We start from the raw sequence: 16866 nt of genomic DNA on the forward strand, positions 1-16866 counted from the left end.
GAGAAGTTGTCAGAGCTCAGCAAGATGGTGGAAAAAACTGCTGCAGTTCCACTGGACGATGACATTGTCCATGGCCGAGAAAGGCGTGAAGGGAACAAGGAGGCAGATTACGCCACTGGATCACCTGCTGCCACCGATTGAGTACCGATAGGAGTGACATCCATCATGTCTGAGGGACTAACGAGATCTAGGTCCTCAGCGGACGCCAGAATCTCCACCGCATCCTCAGATGCAGAGCTTGTAGGTAGTGGTGGAGTGGGTGCCAACGCAATTTCCTTGGTCTTAAGGGTCTTTGATTTCGGTTTCTCACGCTGTTCCTTTGGTTGCTCTTGCTGGGAGGGCTTCTTTGATTCAGTCTCCGGGACTGAAGAGGACCGCGAAGCCCTACGATCAGCTACTTGGGGCTTCTTCAGCCCCTGGTGGGTGTCTGCTTTGCCACTGGTAGGAACCTGGGAAGGGAGTGACCCAAGGGATCGCTTCCTACCGAGAGAAGCCGAAGAAGACTTATGCTTCTCAAGCTTAGAAGTGGGGACTGGTGTCCCCGATGGCTGGGGGGAGGGGGTGGGGGTGCTCCCAATGTAAGTGGTGTGGGAGCAACAGGGGTGGAAGTGCCCCCAATCATCAAGGGGGCAGGTGTGGTCCTTAGGCTCTGAGAGCTGTATGTGGTGCAACGGATGGAGCTGTGACAGGAGTGGCAATGGCGGCATAAGATAACATCATGCACACGGGATGAAGACGTTCAAATTTCCGTTTAGTCTCAGTGTAGGTCAGTTGGTCCAGGGTCTTCCATTATGTTCCGTTCCTTCTGTAGAATCTTACAGTCCGGCGAGCAAGGGGGATGGCGCTCTTCACAGTTGAAACAGATGGGAGGTGGGGTACATGGAGTATCGGGATGGGATGCACGACCACAATCGCGGCATATGAGTCTGGAAGCACAGCGGGAAGACATATCGCCGAACTTCCAACACTTAAAGCACTGCATCGGGGGAGGGATATATGGCTTGACACAACAGCGTTAGACCATCACCTTCTCGGGTAATTTGTCACCCTCCAAGACCAAGATGAAGGCACCGGTGGCAACCTGATTATCCCTCAGACCCCGGTAGACGCGTTGGACGAAATGGACACCTCGTCGCTCTAAGTTGGCGCGCTGCTCATCATCGGAATGTAAAAGAAGGTCCCTGTGGAAAATAATGCCCTGGACCATATTCAAGTTTTTATGTGGGTGTGACAGTAACAGAAACATACCCCAGCTCCTTACAAGTGAGTAATGCTCGTGAAACGGCAGAGGATGCTGTTTTTATCAAGACTGACCTGGACCACATTTCTGACAAGCCCTCCACCTTCCCGAACTTGTTATCTAAATGCTCTACAAAGAACTAAGTCTCCATGGACACAAAGGATTCCCCATCAGCTCTCGTACAGACTAGATGCTGAGAAGAATATGTCTCGCTGACATTCATAGCCTTTCGTTCCTCCCATGATGTGGCCAGAGAGGGCCATTGCCGGGTGTCCCGATGCCCCATAGAGATAGGCATCTACTCCCTGGCACAGGCATCAGCAGAGCGATCCCTTTCTTGTCAGGGGGTTACAACCAACAGGGTACATGGTGGCCCCACCACAATGGACTGGCTACCGTGCTAGATATTAGGTGGCAAGTAGTCCATGGTCGTCATCAGTGCACAAAGCGACACTGCAGAGCGCATGGCGGAAATCGCACCCATGAATGTATCCTCGCCCAAGAGATGGAGAGCGAGCGGCACTGCAATGCAACAACGAATACGCTGGGTAAGGGTCTCAATGCACGATGGACACAATGCACCAAGTAAGGCGCCCTTCCCCAATTGGCTAGCTCTTCCAAATAATTTTGAAATATGGTGGTCAAACTCAAGAGGGGACCTTCGCATAAGGGCTGAAATGTTTGAGACTCCTTTTAGTCGCCTCTTACGACAGGCATGAGTACTATGGGCCTATTCTTACCACCGAACCCGCAAGGGGGCCACTCGTCTTTACCATTGAAAGCAGAATAGCACCGAGCATGTTGGCACACGCGTTCAGCCGCGAATACCCGCCCCCAGCTTGAATGATTCCAAGCCGTCTAAAACATTCTCAGTCCTATTCTGATGTCACGATGCTCTTTGATTAAAAAAAAAAAAATCAACCAATTCCAGCTCTTCGTAATTTTATAGTGCCCCAGAAATAGTTAACGCTCGCTTTCTTGTTGTCTCAGCTCGTATGCCCGAAAATTCCTACCCTAACAGAACCTGTTTACGAAAATATCGCCTAATCCAGTCTTCCTCCCAGATATAACGTGATAGACTTCCTGCTACCAATTAATGCAAATGTTCTCACCGCTCCTATATCCCACCACAATCAATCTAGCATTCTGATTCGCTCTTATCGAATTCACCAGTCAAATTACTAACGCCGCCGGTATCAAAGCACCATGCACCTATTCTTTCTGGGGCTTTATATGCTTATTTTGCAGAAATTGCTAAATTTCAGTGACACTTCCCTCAATCTATACGCCACCAAACTGTTCTTTCTACAGACGCTATACTCAGCGGTAATAAACAGTTTTACACTGATCACCATTTTGCACCGACAGTTAAACCCGCAAAGTTGTCCACAAATCATAAAATTCATGCTAGACTCCCAAGAATATTCGAAACCAGGAAGATATTTACCAGAATAACTACAATTGAATATTACAATTGCTGCTGCAGTTGGACACAGATAGGGAAGCATCGTCAGCCTTTTGTCATTCTACAGACACGACAAATAGCGGTAACAAACTATTTTACACTGATCACCATATTGCACCAACAACCATACCTCGCAAAGTTGTCTACACATCATCAAATACACACGAGACTCGCAAGGATATTGGACCGTGAAACCGATCTCCATTCCAGCAATATATCACCGAGTACCGTCTAGATCTAGTAAACATGCAATGCATATCCCCCACAATACAAAATCATCCCTTTTACATCAGCGAACCGAAGTCACTCTCAGAACTGATGTGCCAAGACAGGCTCCTTCCCCCATCGACACAAATGCCCTACTGTTTCTAGCCCGGATCTGTCTGCTTGCTTGCCTTTCTACACCCATCTCCAGACTCGTCAGTTGCAAGAACACGCTTATTTTCACGATAATATTATTTCATTATTGCAGTACTTCTCGATATCAAGCACACAGCAGTAGCCTCCCGATCGCTCACACAACATAATTTCCAAGATATAGACTCGCAATTGTTTCTCTACAAAGCCGAAACTTTAGCTATGAGGAGCGTTATCTAGACCACTCAATACCTAGAAACAAATAGAGTAAATTGATATTTGCACTCTCGAATACCGAAGTCGGTCATGTAACAGATTCCAGATGATCAATATTGTTTGCAAGCCAACTAATGTCTTTCCCATGTCTAGAGAACAAGCAAACGTGTGTCCAACACACCACAGTCTACCTTCCCGCAACTAAATAAAGGCGCCAAATGTGCAGAAGCGGTCGACCGAACAATTTACATGGGAGGGAATATCGCTCCACCGCAGACGCACAATCTTTCTTGACCACGAAAGCCGCCCAACACATACTAAGTATTATTTCGCTATTCGGTCGTCTAGCAGATGGTAAAGTTAACTCTGATACATTCCTACACTCCAACAGACCTCTGCATTCGGAAGACTGAGACTGTTAACATGGGAACACGAATCAATACCACCACAGACTTTGCATACACGGACACATTCTAGTAAACCACTCACATAAATCTTCTACAATTATACTTACAATTAAATGTTATGATCGCGGTTTCACCTGAACGGTATTCGACAATGAGCGAAGTATCGGAAATACACTCTGTTGACCGCTGTAAACACACGTACTTTATAAACCTGGTGCCCAATGTGAACATATCATCCACCCACCACTAATACTAAGTATAATATTTTCTTGTCAATAACTGGAAGCATGTGATACAAAATAATAATGACTGAAAATCAACGATGGGTGTGCATGTCTCTTACATTCTTCCTGCGAGTCATACCACCGTGTCATAGATTTAACGAGCAGATATTAAAAAGAAAAATGCCGATCCCAACAACTACTGCATTTTACTCTCACAAGCGCTCATCGCTCTACAGGTGCACCCAAGCATCCATGTTAAAACCTATAACCGCTTTACGAATCGAGGTACGACTTTAGCTCGGAATGAGGTGGTTTTTTCCAGACAAATACAGTGACGGTGATCGTAGAAATGTGTGTATTAACAGCCAACGATGCAACCTCGGGATAAACTCAATTCGGCTAAGGAACGTGGTATGCAAGCGCTATTTGCGACTCCACCACACGACACCCAACTACATAATTCATTAGTTTTTTCATCGTATTCTCTTTCGAGACCATATCAGAGGTTCCACGATATATCCGCCGAGTTATAGGCGATGACAGACAGTAGCAGTTCATGATGTGCTGATTGATGTCGTAAGAAGAAAAATATACACTAACTTCTCAGATCTCTAGCGTTACGTTATATATTTGAAACTACGTCCATTCGAACACGTGCTTGCATAGGCTCACACCCACAAGTCAATCATATTTCACACACTCTCATATCTTTAAATGAGTCACCTTCCTCGAATCTATCTGCTACAGTAAAATTGCAACCTTCTTTTAATCACACCCTACACATCTTGCAGTCGCACCCATTTCTACAGCTTTCCACAAGTGCTAGTTCCAATTTAAGTCGGAGAAAGACATATCCAACACCTTCTCCAACCCGTGTAGAAACAGATAGAGCTGAGTTACTGCAACACGGCCGTGTTTTGGCATTCGGTGGAAATGCGCGCAAAGTAGTACATCCCCAAACTAGATACAAGTACTACAGATTCCCAACATGCTATCTTCCTTACCGTATACCCACCCCAACAGAGAAAAATTACTAACTATAAAAGCTCATCCTATTTTCAAGTCACCTAGGCATCGATGTGAGCGCAATGACGTATAGCTATGGTGGGCCTCCAGCGCAAAGAAAGAGATTTCACAATACTTCCCCTGAATAGCATAGCGTGCAGCCATCCAGGCATTCCTAAAGGTTCACTAAGTCCGACACCTCTAACTGCAGCAGGCTATGTGGACACGATCATGTTAAATATACAGACACCGCATAGACCACTTTAAAGTTTCATCACCTATACTCTAAGCGACTTATCGTATGAGACGTTCCCTCGGGTCCTGATTCAAACACTGTTTTCTAACACGCTTTTGTACATTGCCAAACATTTCGTTTTCTGCCACGGCTTCGAGGTCTGTGTCAGATTCTAAACTGACATTAAGACATTACTAAGAACAACCAGCGATCGATTTTTATACACGATGGAGCCCCAGACAGATGGAGCTCGACGCATTTTTACGTAAATCAACTAAGCTATCAACTCCAAAGTATTGTTCCAGAGTCTAGGATCCGCACCTGGAAGGTAATCCTACGAGAGAGAACATAAACACACGCACACCTAAGACTACAACGTTCTGCACTGAAAAACTGGCTATAATGTTAGATCGCATACGTTTCCGACCTATCAGACACACATCCTTCTTCCCTGTTTCTCTATGGTGAACTATCTTATCGAATCGAAAATCATTTGCGTTGCATGATACGAGCACAATATAGCTTTGCGGAGACGTATGGTGTGAACTGTTCACATCTGATCACAGTTCAGAAATTCTACAATGCCTGCATCAGGCCTATATATAAAATGATAGTTAGTTGTTGGGGGATACATCTTACAAGGAAACAGATAAACGCGTAGCAACAGTGTCCGACATGTGAAAATTACAAGTCATTCCGTCACTAACTCTGTAAACAGTACATCAAATGTGTACACAGGGATTGCAGCGCATCACAAGCTCTTACCGCTAAGTTAGTTATGACCCTGAAGTCTCGATTTTACACCCAAGATGTGACAGGGGGATCGCATAAAATCAAAATTCGTTTAGAGGAATGTGTCAAGTTTCATCACATATGAGATGGAAGTCATCTGATGACCGAGAGGTTTACCATTAACGATAGCAAGTAGACACTGCTTTAAACCACATACGGAACACGTAGCTGTATATGAGTAGAACGCAGGCTATGTCACGTGACTCATGCGTCCGGATAGAACACTGGAAAAAAAAAATTGATCTGCACCAACTTCTCCTTCTCTAGAATGAATTAGTCATCCTTTAAATCGTACCTCGTTACAGCTTTTTCTCAATCAATCAACCCCTCCACTTATCCTATAACGCAGATGCAAGTACATTTAGAGGCGAATCTATCTCTGTACTACTCAAAAGCACCAAATACAGTACTCAACTGGCGTGTATCACTGATACCTCAATAGACATACAGTATAATACAGACTCAATGGGAAAAAATTGACTACCTCCCTGATTCCCCATCGTTTCGATGTCCTTTTTTTTATCGCGTTCCTCTTGTTGGCGCATACCTGATTCCTGTACAAACTGTTCGGAGCGAACCAGAAGATACTCAAGTAGTTCCTCAATTTCCCCGCATTTTGGTGTATATTCGATCAAATTATACCTATTCCCTAGTCATTTTTCGCAAATCTATCAATTTTATGCCAGATCTGTCCATGCGATCACGACGTAATCGCTCGTTCTGGGTTCTAAAATTGCATGTAAATGTAACACAGCTGCCAACATCTAGCCCAAATGCACTGATCGGGAGGCATAATATAGCACTGTACTCGACTGTATCCAGTGATCTCAACATTCGAGGAGCGTTTGCTCTGTTTTCTATATGTTTCTCTATATGCACGCCTCGCAGAAGGCTCTCAGAACCCATAGTAGACCTGATTTAGCGTTCGAATGTGGATCCGCTATGCGTAATACCCGGAATGGTGTTCATATGCGGATCCACACTATGCCACGCATAGCAGTTGGATCCGTCATGTGCATTGTGCGAAGCGATGTTGGGATGCAGACCCACAATATACCACATCCGAGTAAGCATTTGGGTGTGGATCTGCTGCGGACTATATATACGGAGCCATGTTCGGAGACAGATCCACCAGGTGCCATATCTGCGATAGGGTTCGCGGGTGGACCAACCACGCATTACGTTCGGACACGTATTCTATGTTCAAAGTTTGGTCCACCATCGCAGAGGACTGGGTCCTGGCAACCGTCAGCGAAGTGGAGAGAGCATGGTTTAGCTATGACACTGAAACTGGGGAAACATGCTGTCACATCATTGGCCGGTGCTGAATTTAGTGTAAAATACTTCGCACTATCAAGTCAGTTGCTTAATGTTACAGTACATGGGTGGCGTCTTTTCCATCACATCAGTGCATTGGTTACCACATAATGATTGAGTAACATCGCTTGTATGAGTTGGGGAAGAAGTTTTATGGATGGGTGAAAACTACTGGGGGTTGCTAGCAGCTACACAGCAATCGTGTACACGAGGGCAAAATTAGGAGTAAGTCGAAATGGAACACGGAGGGATCATCTATTCCATCACTGTGACATACACTCCTGGAAATTGAAATAAGAACACCGTGAATTCATTGTCCCAGGAAGGGGAAACTTTATTGACACATTCCTGGGGTCAGATACATCACATGATCACACTGACAGAACCACAGGCACATAGACACAGGCAACAGAGCATGCACAATGTCGGCACTAGTACAGTGTATATCCACCTTTCGCAGCAATGCAGGCTGCTATTCTCCCATGGAGACGATCGTAGAGATGCTGGATGTAGTCCTGTGGAACGGCTTGCCATGCCATTTCCACCTGCCGCCTCAGTTGGACCAGCGTTCGTGCTGGACGTGCAGACCGCGTGAGACGACGCTTCATCCAGTCCCAAACATGCTCAATGGGGGACAGATCCGGAGATCTTGCTGGCCAGGGTAGTTGACTTACACCTTCTAGAGCACGTTGGGTGGCACGGGATACATGCGGACGTGCATTGTCCTGTTGGAACAGCAAGTTCCCTTGCCGGTCTAGGAATGGTAGAACGATGGGTTCGATGACGGTTTGGATGTACCGTGCACTATTCAGTGTCCCCTCGATGATCACCAGTGGTGTACGGCCAGTGTAGGAGATCGCTCCCCACACCATGATGCCGGGTGTTGGCCCTGTGTGCCTCGGTCGTATGCAGTCCTGATTGTGGCGCTCACCTGCACGGCGCCAAACACGCATACGACCATCATTGGCACCAAGGCAGAAGCGACTCTCATCGCTGAAGACGACACGTCTCCATTCGTCCCTCCATTCACGCCTGTCGCGACACCACTGGAGGCGGGCTGCACGATGTTGGGGTGTGAGCGGAAGACGGCCTAACGGTGTGCGGGACCGTAGCCCAGCTTCATGGGGACGGTTGCGAATGGTCCTCGCCGATACCCCAGGAGCAACAGTGTCCCTAATTTGCTGGGAAGTGGCGGTGCGGTCCCCTACGGCACTGCGTAGGATCCTACGGTCTTGGCGTGCATCCGTGCGTCGCTGCGGTCCGGTCCCAGGTCGACGGGCACATGCACCTTCCGCCGACCACTGGCGACAACATCGATGTACTGTGGAGACCTCACGCCCCACGTGTTGAGCAATTCGGCGGTACGTCCACCCGGCCTCCCGCATGCCCACTATACGCCCTCGTTCAAAGTCCGTCAACTGCACATACGGTTCACGTCCACGCTGTCGCGGCATGCTACCAGTGTTAAAGACTGCGATGGAGCTCCGTATGCCACGGCAAACTGGCTGACACTGACGGCGGCGGTGCACAAATGCTGCGCAGCTAGCGCCATTCGACGGCCAACACCGCGGTTCCTGGTGTGTCCGCTGTGCCGTGCGTGTGATCATTGCTTGTACAGCCCTCTCGCAGTGTCCGGAGCAAGTATGGTGGGTCTGACACACCGGTGTCAATGTGTTCTTTTTTCCATTTCCAGGAGTGTATAAGTTTAAATGTAGAGGTCATCAATCACTTTTGGACGGAAGTTTGGAAACTCACTACAACACTGCCAAACTCTTCTAGTTTCCTTATGTTGTAACTGTGTTTTATTTAAAAATCATCCAGTGTTATGCTATCCGCTGTAAGAATATGATTTCCAAGGGGTGATATCTAGTTTTCTGTGAGAGGTCGTGGATCAGAGCGTCTTAATGTCAGTTTAGAATCTGATACAGACCTCGAAGTCGTAGCAGAAAACGAAATGTTTGGCAATGTACAAAAGCGTGTTAGAAAACAGTGTTTGAAACAGGAGCAGAGGGAGCGTCGCATACAATAATTTGCTTAGAGTATATGGGATGAAACTTTAAAGTGGTCTATGCGGTGTCTGTATATTTAATATGATCGTGTCCTCACAGCCAGCTGCAGTTAGAGGTGTCGGACTTAGTGAACCTTTAGGAATGCCTGGATGGCTGCACGCTACGCTATTCAGGGGAAGTACTGTGAAATCTCTTTCTTTGCGCTGGAGGCCCACCGTAGCTATACGTCATTGCGCTCACATCGATGCCTAGGTGACTTGAAAATAGGATGAGCTTTTTTTTTTCCTCTGTTGGGGTGGGTATACAGTAAGGAAGATAGCATGTTGGGAATCTGTAGTACTTGTATCTAGATTGGAGATGTACCACATTGCGCGCATTTCCACCGAATGCCAAAACACGGTCCTGTTGCAGTAACTCAGTTCGATCTGTTCCTACACGGGTTGGAGAAGGTGTTGGATATGTCTTTCTCTGACTTAAATTGGAACTAGCACTTGTGGAAAGCTGTAGAAATGGGTGCGACTGCAAGATGTGTAGGGTGTGATTAAAAGAATGTTGCAATTTTACTGTAGCAGACAGGTTCGAGGAAGGTGACTTGTTTAGAGATATGAGTGTGCGTGAAATATGATTGACTTGTGGGTGTGAGCCTATGCAAGCATGTGTTTGAATGGTCGTAATTTCTAACACATAGTGTAATGCCAGAAATCTGAGAAGTTAGTGTATATTTTTCTTCTTATGACCTCAATCAGCACATCATGAACTACTACTGTCTGTCATCGCCTATAACTCAGCGGATATATCGCGGAACCTCTGATATGGTCTCGAAAGAGAATACGATGAAAAAACTAATGAATTATGTAGTTGGGTGTAGTGTGGTGGAGTCGCAAATAGCGCTTGCATACCACGTTCCTTAGCCGAATTGAGTTTATCCCGAGGTTGCATCGTTGGCTGTTAATACACACATTTCTACGATCACCGTCACTGTATTTGTCCGGAAAACACCACCTCATTCAGAGGTAACGTCGTACCTCGATTAGTAAAGCGGTTATAGGTTTTAACATGGATGCTTGGGTGCACCTGTAGAGCGATGAGCGCTTGTGAGAGTAAAATGCAGTAGTTGTTGGGATCGGCATTTTTTCTTTAACACCTGCTCGATTATGTCTATGACATGGTGGTATCACTCGCAGGAAGGAATTAAGAGGCATGCACACCCATCGTTGATTTCCGGTCAGTATTATTTGGTATCGTATGCATCCAGTTATCGACGAGGTAATATTATACTTAGTATTAGTGGTGGGTGGGTGATATGTTCACATTGGGCATCAGGTTTATAAAGTATGAGTGTTTGAGTAAAAGGAAATGTCCATGTGCTTTTGTAGGGAGGGTATGGATTTGACTTGGAGTACTGTGATAGGGAAGGGAATAGTATGTCTAGTCGTAAGGAAGGTACAGGTATTTCCAGAGCTACAGCGGTCAACATACTGTATTTCCGATACTTCGCTCATTGTCGAATACCGTTCAGGTGAAACCGCGATCATAACATTTAATTGTAAGTATAATTGTAGAAGATTTATGTGAGTGGTTTACTAGAATGTGTCCGTGTATGCAAAGTCTGTGGTGGTATTGATTCGTGTTCCCATGTTAACAGTCTCAGTCTTCCGAATGCAGAGGTCTGTTGGAGTGTAGGAATGTATCAGAGTTAACTTTACCATCTGCTAGACGACCGAATAGCGAAATAATACTTAGTATGTGTTGGGCGGCTTTCGTGGTCAAGAAAGATTGTGCGTCTGCGGTGGAGCGATATTCCCTCCCATGTAAATTGTTCGGTCGACCGCTTCTGCACATTTGGCGCCTTTATTTAGTTGCGGGAAGGTAGACTGTGGTGTGTTGGACACACGTTTGCTTGTTCTCTAGACATGGGAAAGACATTAGTTGGCTTGCAAACAATATTGATCATCTGGAATCTGTTACATGACCGACTTCGGTATTCGAGAGTGCAAATATCAATTTACTCTATTTGTTTCTAGGTATTGAGTGGTCTAGATAACGCTCCTCATAGCTAAAGTTTCGGCTTTGTAGAGAAACAATTGCGAGTCTATATCTTGGAAATTATGTTGTGTGAGCGATCGGGAGGCTACTGCTGTGTGCTTGATATCGAGAAGTACTGCAATAATGAAATAATATTATCGTGAAAATAAGCGTGTTCTTGTAACTGACGAGTCTGGAGATGGGTGTAGAAAGGCAAGCAAGCAGACAGATCCGGGCTAGAAACAGTAGGGCATTTGTGTCGATGGGGGAAGGAGCCTGTCTTGGCACATCAGTTCTGAGAGTGACTTCGGTTCGCTGATGTAAAAGGGATGATTTTGTATTGTGGGGGATATGCATTGCATGTTTACTAGATCTAGACGGTACTCGGTGATATATTGCTGGAATGGAGATCGGTTTCACGGTCCAATATCCTTGCGAGTCTCGTGTGTATTTGATGATGTGTAGACAACTTTGCGAGGTATGGTTGTTGGTGCAATATGGTGATCAGTGTAAAATAGTTTGTTACCGCTATTTGTCGTGTCTGTAGAATGACAAAAGGCTGACGATGCTTCCCTATCTGTGTCCAACTGTAGCAGCAATTGTAATATTCAATTGTAGTTATTCTGGTAAATATCTTCCTGGTTTCGAATATTCTTGGGAGTCTAACATGAATTTTATGATTTGTGGACAACTTTGCGGGTTTAACTGTCGGTGCAAAATGGTGATCAGTGTAAAACAGTTTATTACCGCTGAGTATAGCGTCTGTAGAAAGAACAGTTTGGGGGCGTATAGATTGAGGGAAGTGTCACTGAAATTTAGCAATTTCTGCAAAATAAAGCATATAAAGCCCCAGAAAGAATAGGTGCATGGTGCTATTCTGCTTTCAATGGTAAAGAGAAGTGGGGCCTGGAGATGCCTCAAATATAAGACTGGCGTGAACGTGCTTTGGAATGCTATGGTGTCAGTATACCGGTGACAGTATAGAGGCATGCAACTTTCACTGGTTTTCGACGACACCGGCTCGGGGACTGTGACGCAGCGCGCAGGACCCGAGCTCCGGCCACCTCACTTTGTGCTGCCCTAACTGGACGTCTGTGTGTGCTTTGACAGCTGATGGCCGTGTCAACTGCAAATGCGCACAGAACTACATTCTAACGTTTGCGCTCTGTAAATATATCTTCGCTCCCGCCCGATCGCTTCATCATAGGCGTGTAGGTAAACACGTATTTGGATAGGAACTTCTCAGAAATGATGAATGAGATGTCGTCGCTTGCGGGTGCGTGTGCGTGGTTTGACAGCTGACGGCCGAGCCACGTCGTTGGGCTCTTCTATGCGCTCTATTGTACATGGGTTGGCTGAGGGTGCTTGCGGCCGTTGATTGAATTATTTTGCGAGGAGGTGTGTAGGCTGTGCTACGAGTTATTTGGACATACCTGTGGTGAATTATTTAGTAGGAGTATGAATGGCTGTAATTAAATTATTTGCGTAAATTAGGAGTTGTTTGCCAGTCTGTAGACTGTGTATTGTGAGCTCAAGCATAAGATGTAGAGTGTTTCGCTTCAGTGTGATAAATATATTCGATCTCTAAATAAAACGTTCGAAAGTAAATAGAGTGTACTTCTTACTTACTTTCCACAGCAGCCTAGCGCAGCCTGAGTAATTTTAGCATAATTCTCGCCCCTACAGACCACCATCTGCGATTAGGTCATAGGAAGGATGACAGTTCGATCTGATGGCAATAATGTGTACTATGTCAGTTGGACAGTAAATCTCGTGGTGGAGGAGCGCCTGCAAAATAAAGACTTGTGTTTAGATCTGTTTTCCCGTCATTTTGCCCCACCATCTTGGTTGACGCCATGTGCTGTGCACGTTAAAACAGGTTAGTGTACGTTGGCCCACCAACATGGGCCAGTAAGGGGGCGTGGTGCTGCGTTGAGGATCGTGGTTGAGAATTTAACTATTTGATTCCAAGTCCAGGTGGGTGTGGCATTGGTGGAAATTGATTCCAAGTGCTGGGTTCTATGAAGTCGAATCACGTGACTAATGCAGTAGCCAATAGGAGTGCAGCATTCTATGGGCGGGGGGTGCTAGGTCATGAACGGACACGCGATGATAGTGGGAAAATGTGGAACTTCTCATCTGATCATTGAGTACTGAACTTGTAAATTGACTTATTGAATATGATTAAAAGTGAAATAGAATTAAGTACTTAGGTAATTGATAGGTTAGATGCGTGATGTGGGTGTTAGCATATTTACAGAAGACTATGTACAGTGCATGTGTGGAGGTGGAGGTGGCAGCTGAGGGTATGTGACATAAGCGGTCGGACGCCTGCAGGCCGGTGGCGCGGCGCGAGAGAGAACGGACGATTTCGTGTCATCATCTGACATCACGGTGGCGTCCTCTGGTGGTCACAATATGAAATAAGTCAGTTGGGCTCTGAAGCTCGCGGTGAACACACTGGGTGCAGTCATCTTGAATACCTGTACTTCTGTCATGATCTGACGTCAGGAGAGCGCCCTCTGGTGGTACCGATATGAACCAAGCCAGTTGGAGTCCAGATCCAGTGGGGAACACACATGCTTGAAATTTGTTAAATAATAAAGATACGTCCTTTTTCCCGCAATTTTCTTTGCTTAGTAGAGGTAGTTGTGGTGTGATGTATTATCATGTTGGAATTTGTACTTCACGCCATTTTTCTGGGCGTGGGGATCGTGGCACTTTCCCCCCCCCAAAATTCAAACTTCCCGCCAAAATCCTCCATCTTGATTGACGTCACGGCCGCCATCTTGGATGACGAGAACGCCGCCATCTTGGATGACGTCATCGCCGCCATCTTGGATGACGTCATCGCCGCCATCTTGGATGACGTCATCGCCGCCATCTTGGATGACGTCATCGCCACCATCTTGGATGACGTCATCGCCACCATCTGGGATGACGGTACTTTGGGGTAGAACGCAGGTTGTTCCAATACAACTGAGGACCAGGTCAATGATCCATGAATCGTCTGCTAATATTAAAGACCAGGAATTTGGAAGGCTATACTTAGTACGACAGGCCAACACAAGGTGACATTCCACCAATGTATGGGATTAAAAAAAAGAGGGCCACCGAGCTTCACATTTCCATCTGATGGACGGATCCCCACCAACAGCGTAGCAAGCCCTCACTTCATGAGACACTGCAGAGAGGCATGGAATTTAATCCAGGAAATTGGCGCCAAGACTAATGATCAGGGACTTTACGCCATCACTGTTCCTGTCCCCTCTGCCGTAAAGGCAAAGAGAAAGTTGTCAACAGCGCGCAGTGTGCCCCAACCGTCACTCATCCAAAGTCTGGCCCAACGGTGCTTTACCTTCGGTGATATGACGGAACCTCGGCACGATCGTTGACCATCCAATCTCAAATTTGGTCTGATAGTCGGTAAGCTCGTATTTTGGTCACCAAACGACAGTGCAGAAATGTACAGAATGCCTTGATGACGTAAAAAAAAAAAAAAAAAACGGCGTAAGCCCGGGCGTCGTTGCCTATGTACATTTTTACAGAGACGGTTTTCGTTCTCCAGAAACGATATAATGCGTGATCATAAAGCATGTTCCATAATTCTACATGAGACTGACAGGAGCGATAGAAACCTATAATTATGTACCTCTGCACTGCGAGGATTGTTGAAAATGGGAATGATATGCGCTTTTTCTGGGCCATAGTACCCCGACGTTGATCCAGCGACCTACGATAAAACTAATCTCTGTAGTATTTCACACGTATATCACCGGGGGGGGGGGGGGGGGGGCGAGTGTGGAAGCAGGTGCCTGAAGGGGATGTGTCTTGGTTTTTTAACTTGCTACCGGCTGAGGAACGATGCCAACATGCCTAGGCTCGATATCAGTTGAGGGAGCGAGGATTTGGCAACTGCGGCCGGCGATACCCTCAGGCTGTAGCTGTTTTTTTGTGCCGGTACTGTATATTGTGAATCTTTATATTATTTTAGTTCTGGACCAGAGCACAACGACACTGAAGGGTATCAGCGGTGGCGTCATGAGCATTTGCCTTGGACACTAATTTGTAGGGCACTTCTCAACAAAACATAGCTGATGTGTTAACCACTGCGCCACCACGCTACTGTAGGTATAACACGAGGGGACTTCAAAAAGTAAGTTACGCATGTTGTCCCGCGCTAAGACCGTTGCACAACAAGAGAGGCGCATCGTCAGAAGATAGTAAATGCTCTGCGTTTCCTGCTGACAATTCGGCTGCAGTATAAGTATGGATAACAGGTGCGTCCAGTTATGGGAATTAACTGGTGCGGCATCTGGAAATACGCGGGACAGTACCATTGTTGTGGAAACGTCTAAATTTTACACAGATTCACTGTAAAATTATGGCGGGTATTGAAACAAATACAATATCGTACACTATGTGATCAAAAGTATCCGGACACCTGGCTGAAAATGACTTACAAGTTCGTGACGGCCTCCATAGGCAATGCCGTAATTCAATATGGTGTTGGCCAACTCTTAGCCCTGATGACAGCTTCCACTCTCGCAGGCATACGTTTAGTCAGGCGCTGGAAAGTTTCTTGGGGAATGGCAGCCCATTCTTCACAGAGTGCTGCACTGAGGAGAGGTCTCTATGTCGGTAGGTGAGGCCTGGCACGAAGTTGGCGTTCCAAAAGATCCTAAAGCTGTTCTATAGAATTCAGGTCACAACTCTGTGCAGGCTAGTCCATTACAGCGATATTATTGTCGTGTAACCATTCCGCCACAGGCAGTGCATTATAAACAGGTGCTCGATCGTGTTGAAAGATGCAATCGCCATCCTCGAATTGCTCTTCAACAGTGGAAAGCAAGAAGGTGCTGTAAACATAAATGTAGGCCTGAGCTGTGATAGTGCCACGCAAAACAACAAGGGATGAAAGCCCCCTCCATGAAAAACACGACCACACCATAACACCACCGCCTCCGAAATTTTAATGTTGGCACTACACACACTGGCAGATGACATTCACCGGGCATTCGCCAAATCCACACCCTGCCATCGGATCGCCAGATTGTGTACCGTGATTCGTCATTCCACACAAAGTTTTTCCACTGTTCAATCGTCCGATGTTTACGCTCCTTACACCAAGCGAGGCGACGTTTAGCATTTACCGGCGTGATGTGTGTCTTATGAGCAGCCACTCGACCATGAAATCAAAGTTTTCTCACCTCCCGCCTAACTGTCATAGAACTTGCAGTGGATCCTGATGCAGTCTGGAATACCTGTGTGATGGTCTGGATAGATGTCTGCCTATTACACATTACGACTCTCTTCAACTGTCGGCGGTCTCTGTCAGTCAACAGAGGAGGTCGGCCAATGCGCTTCTGTGCTGTACATGTCCCTTCAGGTTTCCACTTCACTATCACATAGGAAACAGTGGACCTAGGGATGTTTAGGAGTGTGGAAATCTCGCGTACAGGCATATGACGCAAGTGACAACACCTTAGAAGTGCGCGAGTTCTGCGGAGTGTCCTACTCTGCTCTCTCGCGATGTCTAATGACTACTGAGGTCGTTGATATGGAGTACCTGGC

The 16866-nt window shown here is 46.3% G+C and overlaps 1 protein-coding gene across 4 annotated transcripts in view; it reads right to left on the bottom strand.

The window, feature by feature from the left end:
• LOC124722711 (tetratricopeptide repeat protein 39B-like) overlaps positions 1–16866 on the bottom strand; it is a 336578-nt gene that overhangs the window by 281589 nt on the left and 38123 nt on the right. The gene's annotated exons all lie outside the window — the stretch shown is intronic.

This window comes from Schistocerca piceifrons, chromosome X (genome assembly GCF_021461385.2).
Source record: "Schistocerca piceifrons isolate TAMUIC-IGC-003096 chromosome X, iqSchPice1.1, whole genome shotgun sequence".
NCBI classification, from domain to species: domain Eukaryota; kingdom Metazoa; phylum Arthropoda; class Insecta; order Orthoptera; family Acrididae; genus Schistocerca; species Schistocerca piceifrons.